General features: G+C 40.5%; 1 pseudogene; it reads left to right on the forward strand.

Moving 5' to 3' along the window:
• The first annotated feature begins 899 nt into the window (after window positions 1-899).
• LOC142443883 (5S ribosomal RNA) lies at window positions 900-1018 on the forward strand (annotated as a pseudogene).
• The last annotated feature ends 17115 nt before the right edge of the window (window positions 1019-18133 follow it).

Genomic DNA, 18133 nt, shown 5'->3' on the forward strand with positions numbered 1-18133 from the left:
TAAATTTATCACTGCAAGAACCAAATGCAACGTGCCTTGATTTGTCTGAAAAGATCCAATAATTCCAAATGAAACTTCAGCTTTGGCGAAAATAATGGATGAAAATAAATTTGCACGTTGCCTACCTTATCTACTTTCTTTGAAGAACATGACATTGAACCACACAAAAGGATTACCATGATAATTTCTGTGAAAGAACACTTGTACATGCTTGCAGACAAAATTTCATCGTACTTTCCAAATCTACCTGACACTCCATTTTTACTTGCCAGAAGCCGTCAAAGTTGAAGATGTTCTTGAGACATCACAAGAGAAGTTCATTGAACTTATTAACAGTGATGCAGCCAGATTTCTCTACATTGACAGTTACAAAATCCTGGATCAAGTGTTTTCAGTCATATCCTGTTCTGGTTGAGACTGTGTTGCACCTTCATCTTCCATTTCCAACAACCTATCTTTGTGCAACAGGGTTTTCCAGCTTGTTGGTTATCAAGGCTAAATACACAAGTAGACTTGTTGTGGAAGATGATCTTCACTGTGTTCTTGCAAAGACGTCCCCGAGAATGTCTGATCTGGTGAGCAAGAAGCTATCTCAACCTTCACACTGACATTGGCTTTTTACGTATACTGTCACAAACTGTAGCCATGTAGTTTGCTGTTGTTATGTTAGCACTGTTACCCATGCTACACCATGCTTCAAGACAAAGTTTAATTTATTTGTAAATAGAATTAATATTTAAAAATATATAATTACATATTGTTTATGTGATTAATCACTATGCTTTAATTACGTTCAATTTGTAACAATGAAAATACATCCTGGATATCAGATATTTGCATTATGATTCATAACAGCAGCAAAATTACAATTATCAAGTAGCAACAAAAATCATTTTATGGTCTACGGCCATACCACACTGAATGCGCCCGATCTCGTCTGATCTCATGAAGCTAAGCAGGGTCGGGCCTGGTTAGTACTTGGGTGGGAGACTCCTGGGAATACTGGGTGCTGTAGACTTTATAAAAAATTTTTTTTAATCATTTTATGGTTGGAAGTCACCACAATATGAGGAACTGTATTAAAGGGCCGTGGCATTAGAAAGGTTGAGAACCACTGCTCTAAGGAGCACTCTGGCCTTACTTCTTACAAGATAGATTCCTTTTTCCTTCTAGCATGAAGAAGTACCGCCAGTGAAAACAAAATGTATGATCTTCATAAAATCAGCATATATATATGTGATAAGTGTAAGTAAGCTAATCAGAACATAATAAGAGTATAAACTGAAATGGAAATTATAGGTAGTTAAAAGTAGCTACTTGAGATAGTTAATTTGTTGTGCAAGCCTGGCCAATAAACACAAGTGGGATTAATTGAAGGGCAGAAAGATAAATGGTTCCATGAGCCTCGCCTTTCCTGTCTTGCTCTTTGGTCATCGGACCTGTGTGACTGCCTTGCTTGTTCTGTGCCTCAATTTACAGGCTACATTGCCTGTAGGATGCCTAGCTTGTGGACTGTGTTGCTGTAAGTTGAGGTCCCTTTAAGACCACTCAATTGACATTTACATCTCTTGAGCTGGTGACTGACAGTTGGTGACCTGCCTTGCTGTTTTGCTGCCTGTGCTGGGATAGCCTACATCTCTCTACAGAGGACTACCTTGTGGCTCTCAAGACTTGAAGGACTGGCAGTGTCTCACAACTCTCTCACCGGAATGAGTTGCACGGAGCCATTTGTACTGCCTTATAATTTATTGTAATATATATATATGTTTATAATTTAACAGTTCATTTCTTGTGTCACATATATCTATCTTTATATCTATCTATCTATCTATCTATCATTATTAGCAATCTGGTTTTGTCTTTCTAGAGAACCCTGTCTAACACATTTTAGTACCAGGAGTGCTTCTAGAGAAATAAAACCATAAATATAGGTTTCTTAAATTGGCTCCCCACCCTGGTTAGTCTTAACACTAGTGATGCTACTTCAACATCCCAAAGCATGGATAAGTTGCTACTCTTCCTAATCCATGGTGTGAAATAGCAAAATTAATACCTAAAGTAGCACCACCAATAGATGAGGTGCTGGTTGAAGGAGAGACTCTGAGTGATCGTATGTTTGATATTTTCCAGGATGACAAGTATAGGGAAGCAGGTTGACTGGTTCTTCTTATAATGGAAAGTGTAATTAAGGAGAGGGATGATCTCAGAGCCTCAAAAGTGCACCTCCTGTGCAGACTAATGGATTTGCAAACTTCCATCTGTGCTACAAAGGAGAACCTTCTCTCCTTTAGTAATAGAGTTGACATTGCTGAGAACCAGGTCCAGAGTCTCATTATACGAGTGGCTAAATTATAATGGCAGCTGAATTACAGATCTAGAGCAATGTCTGAAACCAAAGTAAGGGCATTAATTGGTAAAAGTTGGGACCCTAAAACAAGGGATAAGAACATATGGACTGAGGATCCAAAAGAGAAGGATATTGAACCATTAGAAACAATTGGCTAACTCCAGTCAATAGATTCACCCCTCCCAGCTTCAAGTATTAATTTAAAATCCACACCTGAGCAGATTAGCCAAACTATTTAAGTTTATATGCCAGGTGGGGTACATCAGTAGCATTGCTTGAGGGAGATGCCTTACAAGATATTGCTGAGAGCACCCAGGAAACACCCTCACCACCCATTGTTTCCATGAGACCTGTCACTAAAATTAAGTCTCAGAAAGCTCCTAAACATGAGGTGGAGATGATTACCCAAGAAGAAGCGTGCTATACTCATAAAGATCTGCTCAAGTTTTCAAATACGTACAAGCAGAAGCCTGGGGACTATCCCTGGGAATGGTTACTAAGAGTGTGGGATACTGGTACACGAAATGTAATATTAGACCAGTCTCAGTTTCTTGATATGGGACTTCTAAGCACAGACTCTTCTTTCAATGTCTCTGAGAGAGAGGCTAAGAGAGGATGCAATTCTTTATTTGGTTGGTTCAATGAAGTCTTTCTTCTAGCCTTCCACAAAGGAACCTTCGGCCTTTCACAAGAGTAACTGTTCATTGGGAGAAAGGAAATAATGAAACTTTTCGGGATAACTATACACTGGCTGGGAACTGACACTAGTTCCAGGAGACCCAAAGTGTTTCAAAGGCCCACCAGTCAGAGTGGGGGCTTATGGTGGTCATGTTATCAATGGAACTTTATCTCAGGTACGCCTCACCGTGGGTCCAGTGGGTCCCTGACACATCCTGTGGTTATTTCCCCAGTTCCAGAATGCATCATTGAAATAGACATACTGGCAGTAACTGGCAGAACCCCCACATTGGATCCCTGAAATGTGGAATAAGGGCTATCATGGTAGGAAAGGCCAAGTGGACACCATTAGAATTGCTATTACCTAGGAAAATAGTAAACCAAAAACAGTATTGCATTCTTGGAGGGATTGCAGAGACCAGTGCCACCATCAAAGACTTGAAAGATGCAGGATTGGTGATTCCTACTCCATCCCCATTTAACTCACCTATGTGGCCTATATGGAAGATTGATGGATCCTGGAGAATAAAAGTGGATTATCATAAACTTAACCAGGTGGTGACTCCAATTGCAGCTGCCGTTCTGGATGTGATTTAATTGCTTGAGCAAATTAATACTTCTCCTGGTACATGGTATGCAGCTATTCATCTGGCTAATGCCTTCTCCTCAATACCAGTATCAAAGGACCACCAGAAGCAGTTTGCCTTTAGCTGACAGGGGCAACAATATACTTTCATAACTCTCCCCCAGCGGTGCATCAACTCTTCTGCCCTGTGCCAAACTTTGGTTCGAAGGGACCTTGATCACCGGTCTATTCCACAAAATGTCACATTGGTCCATTATATTGATGACATAGTGCTGATTGGACCCAATAAGGAGGATGTATCAAAATATAGAATAAGTGGTACAATATTTGCGTACAAGTGGTTGGGAAGTTAACCCAATGAAGATTCAGGCACCCTCAAGCTCAGTAAAATTTCTAGGGGTTCAGTGGTGAGGGGCATGTCAAAATATTCCTACTAAAGTGAAGGAAAAGCTATTTCATTTGGCAACCCCAATGACTATAAAGGAGGCACAATGCCTACTGAGGCTCTTCAGATTGTTGAGGCAACATATCCCTCACTTGGGTATTCTACTTGGACCTATTTATCAAGATTCATGAAAAGCCTCCATTTTTGAGTGGGGCCCAGAACAAGAAAAGGCTCTTCAAGAGGTTCAGGCTGCCATGCAAGCTGCTTTGCCACTGGGACCATATGATCCATCTGACCCAATGGTGTTAGAGATGTCCGTTGTAAATAAAGATGCAGCGTGGAGTCTGTGGCAAACCCCCGTTGGTGAATCACAGTGTAGACCATTGGAATTTTGGAGTAATGTCTGGCCATCCTCCTTTGAAAAACATCTGTTGGCCTGTTACTGGGCCTTGGTGGAGACTGAACACCTCACCATGGGCCACCAAGTCACAATGAGGCCTGAACTACCTATCATGAACTGGGTATTGTCTGACCCACGGAATCAGAAAGTTGGATGTATGCAGCAACACTCCATTGTTAATTGGAAGTGGTGTATATGAGATCGGGCCAAAGCAAGAAAGACCTGAAAGGACAAGTAAGCTACATGAATAATTGGCCCAAATGCCCACAGTCCCCCTGCTGTCACATTACCTTCTTTCTCCCAGTCTGTGCCTATGGCCTCCTGGAAAGTTCCTTACCATATTTTAACTGAAGACCAAAAAAGTCATGCTTGGTTTACGGATGGCGCTACACGATATACAGGTGCCACTCTTAAGTGGACAGCAGCAGCACTACAGCCCCTTTCTGGGATCTCCCTAAAGGACAGTGGTGAAGAAAAATCTTCCCAATAGGCAGAACTTTGAGCAGTGCACCTGGCCGTTCAGTTGGCATATAAGTAAAAATGGCCAGATGTGAGATTATATAATGATTCAAGGGCTGTGGCTAATGGCTTGGCTGGATGGTCAGAGAATTGGAAGGACCGTGATTGGAAAACTGGTGACAAGGTGGTGTGGGGAAGAGGTATGTGGATAGACCTCTCTGAATGGGCCAAGAAAGTAAAGGCAATTGTATTTCACGTGAATGGTCACCAAAGGATTACCTCTGAAGAGGAGGACTTTAATAATCAAGTGGATAAGATGACATGCACTGTGGAAACTGGTCCTCCTCTTTCCTCTGCCACTCCTGTTATCACCCAATGGGCACATGAACAACGTGGACATGGTAGCAGGGATGGAAGTTATGCATGGGCACAGCAACATGGACTTCCACTCACCAAGGCTGACTTGGCCACTACCACTGCTGAGTGCCCCATTTGATAGTAATAGAAATCAACATTAAGTCCAAAATATGGGACCATTCCTCGAGGAGATCAGCCAGCAACTTGGTGGCAGGTTGATTACATAGGACCACTTCCATCATGGATAGTACAATGTTTTGCTCTTACTGGAATAGAAACTTACTTTGGATATGGATTTTCCTTCCCTGCACAGGATGCTACTGCCAAAACTACTATTCGTGGACTTACAGAATGCCTCATCCACCGGCATGGCATCCCACATAGCATTGCTTCAGATCAAGGAACTCACTTCACAGCAAATGCAGTGTGGCAATGGACCCATTCCCATGGAACCCACTGGTCGTATCATGTTCCTCATCATCCTGAAGCTGCTGGCTTGATAAAATGATGGAATGGACTCCTAAAGACACAATTATGGCACCAGCTAGATGGCAACAACTTGTGGGGCAGGGACAATGTTCTCCAGGAAGATGTATATACTCTAAACCAGCGGGCGATATGTGGTGCTGTGTTTCCAATAGCCAGAATTCATGGGTCCAGGAACCAAGGGGTGGAAGCTGATGTGGCACCACTCACTATTACTCCTAGTAATCCCCTTGTAGCATTTTTGCTTCCTGTCCCAGCAACCCTGTGTTCCTCAGGCCTGGAGGTCCTGGTCACGAAGGAAGGAACTCTCCCACCTGGAAACACAGCATGGATTCCACTGAACTGGCAGCTGAAAATGCCCCCTGGCCACTTTGGGTTTCTCATGCCTTTGGATCACCAGGTCAGGAAGGCTGTCACTGTAGTAAGTGGTGTGATTGAACCTGGACTGGTGTTACATCATAGAGGTAAAGAAGAATATGTCTGGAATCCAGGAGATGCCATAGTCTGACTCTTAGTGCTACCATGTCCTGACATTAAATTAAATGTTAAATTATAGCAACCCAATCCTGGCAAGACTTATAATGACCGAGACCCCTCAGGAATGAAGGTCTGGGTCAGCACATCAGGCAAAAAAAAAACACAGCCAGCTGAGGTGTTTGCTATCAATTACAACCACGTGATCAATTGCAAACGCAAGATTTGTAATTGTCAATGTATTTTCTTTATATGTGCTTATTGCATACATTTCCTTTGTTCAGGTATGATATATCAGATACAATTTTACTAGGTGTGTTTTCATTTATATGTATGATAGATGATTGATGATAGGTATAAGAGTGATTTCATCAATGTCCAGAAAATATATAAATACATATAGCTAAAGAATTGTATACAGGTACCAGGTTGGCAAGGGGTGAATTGAGATAGTTATTTTATTCTGCCAGCCTGGTCAAAAAACACAAGTGGGATTAATTGAAGGGCGGAGAAATAAATGGCTAGTTGAGCCTTGCCTTTCTTGTCCCTCGCTGTTTGATCATCAGACCAGTGTGCAGCTGCCTTACTTGATCTGTGCCTCAATTTACAGGCTACACTACCTGTAGGATGCCTAGCCTGTGGACTGTGTTGCTACAAGTTGAGGTCCCTTTAAGACCACTCGATTGAAATTTACATCTCTGGAGCTGGGGACTGACAGTTGGTGACCTGGCTGACAGTTGTTGACCTGACTTGCTGTTTGCTGCCTGTGCTGGGATAACCTAGCTCTCTACACAGAGGACTACCTGGCAGCCCTCAAGACTTGAAGAACTGCAAGTGTCTCACAACTCTCTCAAGGGAGTGAGTTGCACTGAGTCATTTGTAGTGCTTTATAATTCAACTGTTAATTTCCTGTATTATATATCTATCTATCTGTTTATAATTTAGCAGTTCATTTCTTTATATATATATAAATTATCAGCAATCTGATTTTATCTCTCTAAAGAACCCTGTCTAACACTCTACTGAAAGAAAATGTATCACTAACATTCATAAAACCAGTTGTGGTGTAATCAGTACAGGAAAACAACTGACAGGGAAATTCCACACTGCCAGGTCACAGGAGGCGCATCATAAATATATGTATCACAGATCCACTGGGCTGTAAGGAGCTGTGGGCTTTTGGCTTAATATTCTGGAGCTCAGCTATGGTTTAACATTAGTCTGGCTACGGTCTCGGCTAGAGTCAGGCTTCTTTGTCTGGCCCAAGGCCTTTATTTGAACACAGCTAGAGCTTGCCACCACCATTGGGCAGGATTTAAATCCCTCCAGCATCATGGTCAGGCAATATGGGCTTAGTTATATCTTTACCTTTTCTCTCTCTCTTCTCTCTTTCCACCTCACAGTCTCAGGGGGCTCAGATTTTTAGTTTTGCTTTTTTTTTCTTTTCCATTTTCTCTTACATGCAACTGCTGACATTCAGGCCACTCCTTTTAGCCTAGAGAAATTATGCCCACCTTCCACATAGCAGGGGGAGGTCTGCCTTCTGCAGTGCAACACAGGGCTGGGGAAAGCCCACCCAATTTCCCCTGGGGAAATCCCACCCACCCACTCTGCAGCTACAACACATGACTAGGGAAATCTTGCCCACATCCCACCACAGGGAAACTGTCCCCTACCCTCCAAGGCCACTGGGGAAATGTCTGCCTGCTCTTAGGGGGTGTTTCTCTTGGCTGGGGTAACCTCTGGCTGCCTTCCACAGCATTCTTTGTGGCTGGGGGAGCTTCTGCCTGTCCTCCGTGGTCCCATGTGACTTATAGAACTTCCTCCCACCTTCCATAGTGCCTCAAATGGTCAAAGGAACTCTACCAACACTCTTAAGTTCTTCATACTACTGTGAGAACCTCTGCCCAACCTACGTGATATTCTAGCTAACTAGGGAAATTCCGGCCACCATCCGTGGTGCTCTACACCAAAGTGGGCATACCCAAGTGCCTCTGTGGCACTCCCATTGCATCAGGCACCCCCATACATGCTCTGCTGTTCCCCAGGCTACCATGAATTCCTGTAAGATCATCCAGTTCAGCGCCATCCTCACAGGTCCACAACCTATCAACCAGCATCTCCCGAGAGGCCCATCCAACTTGCCCTCCAAATAACAGAATACTAATTGGCTAGGGAAAGAGTGAAGGCACAGATGGCTAAATGGGTCACCCAATTCCATAATGCTATTAGGTGCAGTTAGTTTGAAGAAACATTCTCATGGGTCTCCCAGAGAGCCCAGTGCTCTTTGACTCTCTCAAAAATAGCAGCAGGGTCCTCTAAAACAACTCAACTCAAATAAAAATCAGCCTCAGTGACCTCGATGAAAAACAGGAGAAACAAAAGGCAATGTTGGAAGAAGTCCAACTCACAAAAAGAAGCAGGCTTTTATCTACCTCAGAAAGAAACCTGCAGAATTCTGCGTGGAGAAATACAGAATATGAGGGAAACAATACAGAAAAAGGATGGAACGATAGAGGAGACAAATATCATACAATAAAGGGTAATACAAGAGCTTAGGGATGAGATAAGAAAAGCAACAGCGAATTCATGGACTTACCCCACGAACTGGAGGAGAAACACACCAGTCACCTAGAGGACAGGAAAGCAGGATTGAACAAATGTGAAAAAAAAGGCAAATAAGATCAGAGAAACTGAAGAAAACCACAGAACTATGTCTGACACTATGAAGAGGAAAAACATAAAAATAATTGGATTACCAGAGGAAGACAACAAAGAAGTTAATGACGAAAATAAAGAAGGAATTCTTTGAGGAAAACATCCTCAGCTTCCTCTGACAAAAAGAACACCAGCTACTGAATCCCAAGAAGTCACTAACGCTTACACTATTTAAACAATAACTGTGAGGGAAAGGACAAAATCATGACAGCAGCTAGGAAAAATACAAATAGTCACATATAAAGTACAAAGGTACCTAAATAAGAATATGCTCAGACCCACCTCCAGATACTCTGAAGAATAGGAGAGATTGGAGTAACATATTTCAAAAATTGAAGGAAAATAACCCAATCCCAAGAATACTCTATCCAGCCAAATTATCTATCAAGATGGATAGAGAAATAAGAGTCTTCCCAGACAAGGAAAAACTTGAAGAATCTGTTAAAAGACACCCAGCCCTACAGAAGATCTTTACCAACCCATTTAAGCAAAAGAACAGTACTCACCAAGCACAAATAAGAGATCACTATATAGAATAACTCTAACCAGAGGGCAACAAAGAGAAAATAGCCCCTGAGATATTATTGGCCTAAGGGAGGAAAGATGTCAAGAATGAACCCCCACTCACCCACCCATACACACATGCACAACACACTCACTCATAAGACAGGGAGGTAGGAAAACATCCAACACAAAAGTTATAAAATGATATTAGAGTCCACAGATGGATGTAATAACACTGAATATCAATGGACTGAGCTCAGGCACTAAAAGATAGAGGCTAGCAGACTGGCTTAGAAAACCCAACCCTTCAATCTGCTGCCTACAGGTGGCACATCTCAATATAACAGAAAAAAATAGGCTGAGAATAAAAGGCTGGAAAAACATCCCATTCAAATAGCAATTTTAAAAAGTAGGGGTTGCAATCCTAATCTCCAACAAAATTGATCTCAATGTACAAACCATTAAAAGAGATAAGGGGAAGGGGCACTACTAATGCTCAAGGGAACAATAGACCCAGAACCAGTGAGCATAAGAAATATGTACTCGCCTGACGAGACTCACGTGAAATTAATCAAACCCTTCAAAGATGAAAAAAGAAAGTATAGGTTCAGCAATTGTAACAGGTGGCTTTAATACAGCATTCTCTGAGAGAGCTAGATCACAGGTAAGGAAGCTTAACAATGAGGCTACCCATCTAAACATAACGATTGGACAACTTGGCCTGATAGATATTTTCAGAGCTCTACCCAAATGCAAAATATCACATTCTTCTCAAGTCCAGCTGGTACATACTCCAAAACAGACCACATGTTGGGTCACAAGTCGAATCTGTGTAAATTCAAGCACAGAGATCATACAGATTTCTCTCTACAACTACTATGCCATAGGCATAGGGCTAGAAAATTTTAAGTAAAAAGACAATTAAGAAAACAAGGGCAACCAATTGGAGTATGAACAACTCTCTATTGTAAAAGGAGTGGGTACTGGCCCAGATCAAAGATAAAATAAGGAAATTTCTAGAAACCAACGAGAATGAGAATACGTCATACCAAAACCCTTGGGACACAGCAATGGTAGTTTTCAGAGGAAGCTTGATAGCAATACTGGCACACAAGAAAAAGGAAGGGACTTATGTTTGATATGCTGGCATGGAATTACAGCAATTAGAACAGAGTCAAAAAGACTATCTTACTAATAGCAAGAGAAAAGAAATAATAAAAATCAAGGCTAAGATTCATGAGAGGGAAAACAAGAAAACTGTGGAAAAATTAATGCAGCTTAAAATTGGTTCTTTGAAATGATCATCAGAATCGACAGACTGCTGGCAAACCTAACCAAAGAAAGGAAGGTAAAAATTTCTGTAGCAAAGATGTAGGATGAAACAAAGCACATTACAATGGACTTTAAGGAAATCAAAAGGATAATTACAGAGTACTATGAAGGCCTGTACTCCAATGAATTCAACAACTGTACATGGACATGGACAAACACTTGGACAAACAATCTCTCCCTTGATTCTTCCAGATGGGCATCAAGAATCTCAACAGACCCAAAGCAGTGGAAGAAATAGGCAAGTTTATCAAGAGATCCCCCCTACCCCTGCAAAAAAAAAAAAAATCCCTGGACCAGATGGCTTCACAGAAGAATTTTACCAAGTTTACAGGGAAAAACTGAGACCAATCCTACACAAACTCTTACAGAACATAGAAAAAGAAGGAAAACTCTTGAAATATTTCTATGAAGCTATTATAACTCTGATACCTAAAGCAGGTAAGGATTCCACAAGAATCACGAACCACATACCAATATCACTAGTTAACACCTAATTAAAAAACCTTAACAAAATACCGGCAATAGAACACAAACATATAAAACAAATAATTTATGGCCATGTGGGATTCATAAGCAGGGATGCAGGGATGGTTAACATACAGATCATTAGTATTATTCACCACATTGACATGAAATAGAACCAAATGATAATATTGATAGATGCAGAAAAAGCATTCAACATCATCCAACACCAATTCTTATTTAAGACATTCAAGAAAATAGGAATGAAAAGAATATTCCTCAATATAATACAAACTATATATGTAAAACCAAAAGCCAATGTGGTAGTAAATGGAAAAAAGACAAAAATGACCCCACTGAAAAAGGGGATCAGACAAGGATGTCCCTTGTTCCCACTCTTATTTAACATTTTACTGGAGGTCCTAGATAACAGCATAAGGCAAAGAAAATACATTAAAGGTATTATTCTCTTGGAGAAGGAAGAGGTGAAATTATTGCTATTCAAAGATTACATGATTTTATATATGGAAAATCCTAAAAGCTCCACAAAGTGAGTACTGGAAGCAATAGAGGAATATGGCAGAGTGTCAGGATACAAGTTCAACAAACAGAAGTCTATCGAAGTGCAGTATACATCAGCCAAGAACACAAGAGAGGGGATCATAATGGTAGTACCCTTCACTATAGCCATGCACAAATAGAAATATCTTGGGATATACCTGACTAAACAAAATATTTCTATGAGGAGAATGACAGAACAATATTATGAGAAAGCAAGAGTGACCTCAACAAATGGAAGAATATCCCATGCTTGTTGATTGGAAGACTCAATATAGTAAAGATGTCAGTTCTGACTAAGGTACTATATAAATGTAATGAAATCCCTACACAAACACCAAAATTTTTCTTCAATGAATTGGACAAACTTATTACCTACTTTATATGGAGACGGCAAGAAGCCCAGAATTAGCAGAGAACTCATCCAGATGAAGGACAGAGTTCTATACCTGACTTTAGTAGCTATTATACCACCACAGTTGTCAAACCCACATGGTATTGGTATCATTACTGATACCCAGACCAATGGAAAAGAACTGAAAACTGAAATAAAATCATCAGCATATAGACATCTGATCTTTGATAAGGGCTCCCAAAATATCAAATGGGAAGCAGATACCCTCTTCAATAAATGGTGCTGGAAAAAAATGGATATCTACCTGCAGAAAATGAAGCAAGATTGTTACCTCACTCCATGTACAAGAATAAACTCAAGGTGGAGTGCAGACCTTGAGGTAAAACCCTCATCTATTAGGGTCATCAATGAGGGAATTGAGACCAACCTGAGAACTTTGGTGCAGGGAATACATAGACTATTAGAAATAGGGAGGGACACAATCACAGATGAGGCACAAATTGACAAGTTGGACATATTGAAGATAAAACACTTATGTACACTTAAAGACTTCGCCAAGATAGTAATAGAAATGACAAATCAGACAAAGTTCTCATTACTAAAATCTACAATACTCTGCTAGCTTCCCAAAAGAAAAAAACACACAAAAAACTGATTTCCCACTGAGGAGGTGGGCAAAGGACCTGAACAGAAGTTTTACAAGAGCAGAAATCCGAATGGCCAATAATCATTTGAGAAAATGTTCCTGAGCATTGACCATAAGAGAAATGCAAATTAAAACAACGATGAGATACCTCCTAACACCCTCAAAGATAGCACAGTTCAAAATATCAGGAAGTAGCAAATGTTGGAGGTGCTACAGTGAGATAGGAACACTTTTCCACTGCTGGTGGACCATGAGGTATTTACAGCCACTATGGAAATCAATTTGGCTATTCCTAAACAGATGGAAATTGAGCTACCATATGCTCCAGCAATCCCCCCCACTGGTCACATACCAAGAAGAGGCCAAAAACAAGCCACAGCCAGCATCAGTGTTCCAATGTTCATCGCAGTAAAGTTCACAATTGCAAGGAGTTGGAAACAACCCTAATTTACATCAACCCTAATTTGCATCAACCCTAATTTACATCAACAGGTGAATGGATAAAATACTGTTGCACATACATACAATGGAGTACTACACATTCCTATAAAAGCAGTGATGAACACATAAAAGCATATCGCTACATGGGAAGAACTGGAGGAAACTATACTAAGTGAAATAAGTTAAGCACAAAAGGATCAGTACAAAATGAGTCTGCTGAGATAAGCTTAAAAATGCAAAAGGGGCATAGGGAATAAAGCTATTGTACGCATGCATTCCTGGGGTGCGGTCCGGGAAGTGTGGCTGGGACCAGAACAAATCCAGGGAAACATATGATATCCAACTCAAAAGGAGGGGGGAAGAAAAAAGGACATGATCAGTGGGGTAACAGTGCACTAACCTACCCAAGGGGAGGGTGTTGTTTATATCTCCACAGGAGAGAGTGACCAGATTTCAATCTGGTGCACCAAGACATTTATACAACATAGTGGCATGAAGCAGGGAATCAATAGAGAAGTTTGAGGGGCAAAGTCCAGTCACATCTATGTGGACACCCCACCCCTCCACTCCCACAGAAGAATTTACTTCAGAGGACAGCACTGAAGCTACAGTTCAGGGAGAGGCATATGTCTCAGAGCACACATGAGCAAAGGGGAGGGAAAGAGTGAAGCATCCTGGCCCACCAAGCCCTAAGGACAATATTTCTGCTCAGAGCTACCAATGCACAGAGAGGACAATAGGGTCAGTCCCACGATGAGACAAGACACCCCTCACTGACCCATAGCTATACAGGGAATAACTCTGATGACAGAGTGTGGGAATTGTGCCCCATCTGACCCTTCCACCCCTTGGTGAAACATTAAGGGTGTGCAACAGAACAGTAATGGGAGGAAAGCAATGAAGTTCCCGGGGAATACCAAAATTAGGCTGTGGGGTCAGGATGTGGCACCCCATCAGACTCAACTGGAAAACACTCCTAAAGGTCAACAAACAGACCTTGAACTATTTATAGGCATTTCTTTTGTTGATGTTGTCTTTTTTTTGTTGCTTTGTTTAGCTCTGTCTTGTTTTTGTGTTTATTATCATCTCTGTGTATCTATCTAGATAAGATAGATGGGATAAACAATCCAGAGGAGGAAACAACAGGATCAATGGTTCTGGGGGAACATGAGAAAGGGGAAAGGAAGTGTGTGTTAAGAAACCAACAGACAAGGGAACAACAAGTGATCTAAAATGGACAGCTAGGAGTGTGCAGAATGCATAGCAGGATTTGATCAAGGGTAATATAACCAAGAGGATTTACTGAAACTCAAATGAAGGCTGAACGTGAGAGTAGGACAAGAGGAAAGTGAAAGGAAATAGAGGAAAGAACTAGGAGACAAAGGGCATTTATAAAGGTCTAAAGACAGGCCTGTACATATGTAAATATATTTATATATTATAGGGAAATACATCTATGTACGTATATTTATAGGTTTAGTATTAAGAAAGCAGATGGACATTGGGCCTCTACTCATGTACTCCCTTAACACAAGAACACTTTGTTCTATTAAACTGGCATTCCATGGTGCTCACCTTCCTGACACGATCACGGAAGACAAAGGAGGTACATAAGCAAATGCAGTGAAAAAAGCTGATGGTGCTTGACTATCAAAAGATATAGCATCTGGGGTCTTAAAGGTAAGCAAGCGGCCATCTAGTTGGGAAACAACAAAGTCCACATGGAAGCACACCAGTCTGTGTGATCATGAGGTATTGATTAGATCAGGTACCAGGCATCAAAGATCCAGATTAAAAAAAAATCATATCATTGTGAATGAGGGGGAATGCAGAGTGGAGACCCAAAGCCCGTCTGTAGACAATTGGACAGCCCTTTACAGAAGGATCTTGGTGAGGAAATGAACTAGTCAGGGTGCAGTGTAGCGCCATTAAAACATACAATTTTCCTCTAGTTCTTGAATGTTTCCTCCCACTCCTTCTCCCCCTCCCCACCAACTGTCATGATTCCAATTCTACCTTACAAATCTGGCTAGACCTGAGTTTGTGCACGGGTACAGATAAGAGGTGGAAACACAGGGAATCCAGGACAGATAAAACCCCTCAGGACCAATATTAAGGGTAGTGAAACCAATATTGACCATAAAGGGAAGGTGGAGGGAGAAAGGGGGAACCGATCACAATAATCTACATATAACCTCCTACCCAGGGGAATGAACAACAGAAAAGTGGGTGAAGGGAGACCTCGGTCGGTGTAGACATGATTTTAAAAAAGGTTAAGGGTGCATAAGGGAGGGAGGGTGGGAAAGGGAGGGGAAAAACTGAGGAGCTGATACCAAGGGCTCAAGTAGAGAGAAAATGCTTTGCAAATGATGATGCCAACAAATATACAAATGTGCTGACACAACGGGTGGATATATGGATTATGATAAGAGTTGTATGAGCCCCCAATAAGATGAGTAAGAAAACAAAAATCAGTTGTGGAGTCAAGTTTGCCTCGTGGTAGCAAGAAGTGTTTCAGAATAGATGTGTGTTCCATTGCATTCTTAAAGATATATATTTGGAAGGAGATTGCTATGTCTTTCTGCTGAGGTGCCTCTGGGTGGACACAACTCTCCAATCATTGAATTAATAGCTGAGTGCATTGACCATTTATATCACACGGGGATGATAGAGCATTAAAATGTATTTTTCACTTTAGTTCTCCGAGAGGCAGAATTGGAATAGTAAAGATTAAAACAAAAATGGGAAACCTGGTGGCACAGGGGTTAAGCACTAAGGATGCTAACTAAAGGCTGGGTGATTAGAATACACCAGTAGCTCTGGGAGAGATATATGCAGCAATCTAATCTCATAAAGATTATAGCTAGAAAACCCTGGAGGGCACTTCCATCCCACCCTTTAAGTTTGCTGTGAGTCAGAATCAATGCAATGGTGATGGGGTTTTAAAGGGGGAAATTTAATATGTATCTGAAAACTTTAAAATAAAGCAATAACGTTAAAATAAAATTAAGCAATTGAGCTACAACCAAGTAGCTCAATTGAAATTATTGGAAATCTTCAGATAGAAAATGGGCTATAAAAACATTTCAGAAGAGATATGAGTAAGTGAGATAGAAGGGAGAGGATGAAGTAAATGTATTTTATGATGGAACTTAATCAACTGTTTAATCTCAATCCCCTAAGCCCCATTTGATTATGTTGACAAGTGAAAACCACATTTATCTAAATTTCTTAAGTATTTAGGCATTAACCAATATAATATGAGTCATCTAAATTGTACATTGCAAATGAAAATTATATCAACCATTTAAATTGAGGCAATAGGAATGACATTAAATTATTCATTAACAAATAACTATATCCAGTTAAATGTCACGCACGTTTATGGAATTCACTTGTCAGAAAGATAGCTAACTCTTGAAATGATAAATAGCATGGTAAATGCAGAAAAAGGTCAATTAGTAATCTGCTGTTTTTGAAAGCAGCATCCTCTGGCATTTATTATATTATAGTCAGATTATCTCCTTTTATTTATAGAATGAAAATGGCTGCCATTCATGACATATCTATATCTCATTCAGAAAAAAATTGAGTTCATCTATATCTCATTCAGAAAAAAATTGAAGTTTAAATTTTACATTTAAAGAAGTCATAACATAATGCTAATTCAAGCATTTGCTTTTCAATTGCTTTATAGGCAGTAGGGTGTTGGAACACACTTGGTAGGAAAGAAAAATAGCCAAGAACTTAAATGAAAAAATAACTGTGCTGATTGTAATAATATATAGCTCAAGTCATTTTGACTATATTTAGCAAATGTCATACTATTTCTGAATCTACTTAAATGAGTTCAGATTGTAATCAGGACAACAAATTAAAAAAATTGTCAAACGTACAAAAATACTATCCTATGCATTATTTAGATTGAACTGCAGATTTTAATGAAACCTTTTACAGTGAAAACTAAATATATCAAATAAAAACCCAAAGTCCTTTATACAGTCTTTCTGTTTGTTTGTTTGTTTGTTAATGAAATTGACTTAGGTAGAATCAACAATGACCAGCAATGATAGCCACATCCTTAGCCCTGGAATTCATGAATATGTAAATAGATAATAAATGTGACTTTGCATATGTGATTAAGGTCAAGGTATTTAAGAGTGCAAATTCATCCTGGATTACCTGGGTCGGCCAATCTAATCACATGGCTTTTAGATGAAAACTTTTCTTTCTTTTATTTTTTTAATTAAAAGATAATTTTAATTGATCTTTTGCAGTTCTTACAGTTCTTATAACAATTCACACATCAGTTTCATCAAGCATATTTACATATGTCATCACCATTATTTTCCAGACATTTACTTTCTATTGAGCCCTTGGTATCAGCTTCTCTTCCCCACACCCCTTCTGACCCTTTAATAAATTATAGACTATTATTACTTTCATATCTTACACTGACTGCTGTCTCCCTTCCCCCATGGTTTCTGATGTTCCTCCCCCTGGAGGCTGGGAGTGTGTGGTTATGTGTCATTGCTATTGGTTCCCCCCTTCCTCCTCTTCCCTCCCCACCTACCCCTACCCTTCAGATATCGTTACTCCCATTCCTGTTTCTGCATTCCGTGTGTCATGAGCTTTTATCTCCTATCTATACCTGTGCATCTGCTCTGGTCTAGACCCCAGTGGAAGGCAGTACTGAAGTCACGATAGTGGGGGGTGAGGAAGCCTCAAGGAATCATGGGAATATTGTGAGTTTCATCGGTACTTTACTCTGTCCTGATTAACTTAGCCCTTCCTTGTGACTCTTCTGTGAAGAGATGTCCCATTGTCTACAGATAAGATTTGGGTCTCTGCTATGACCCCCCTTGTTCTCAGCAATGTTTTTGTTGTTGTTTGTTTGTTTGTTTTGGGTCTTCTGATGTCTGTTACCCAGTCCCATGGTGTGCTT

The sequence above is a fragment of the Tenrec ecaudatus genome, chromosome 3 (genome assembly GCF_050624435.1).
Source record: "Tenrec ecaudatus isolate mTenEca1 chromosome 3, mTenEca1.hap1, whole genome shotgun sequence".
Classification (NCBI taxonomy): Eukaryota; Metazoa; Chordata; class Mammalia; order Afrosoricida; family Tenrecidae; genus Tenrec; species Tenrec ecaudatus.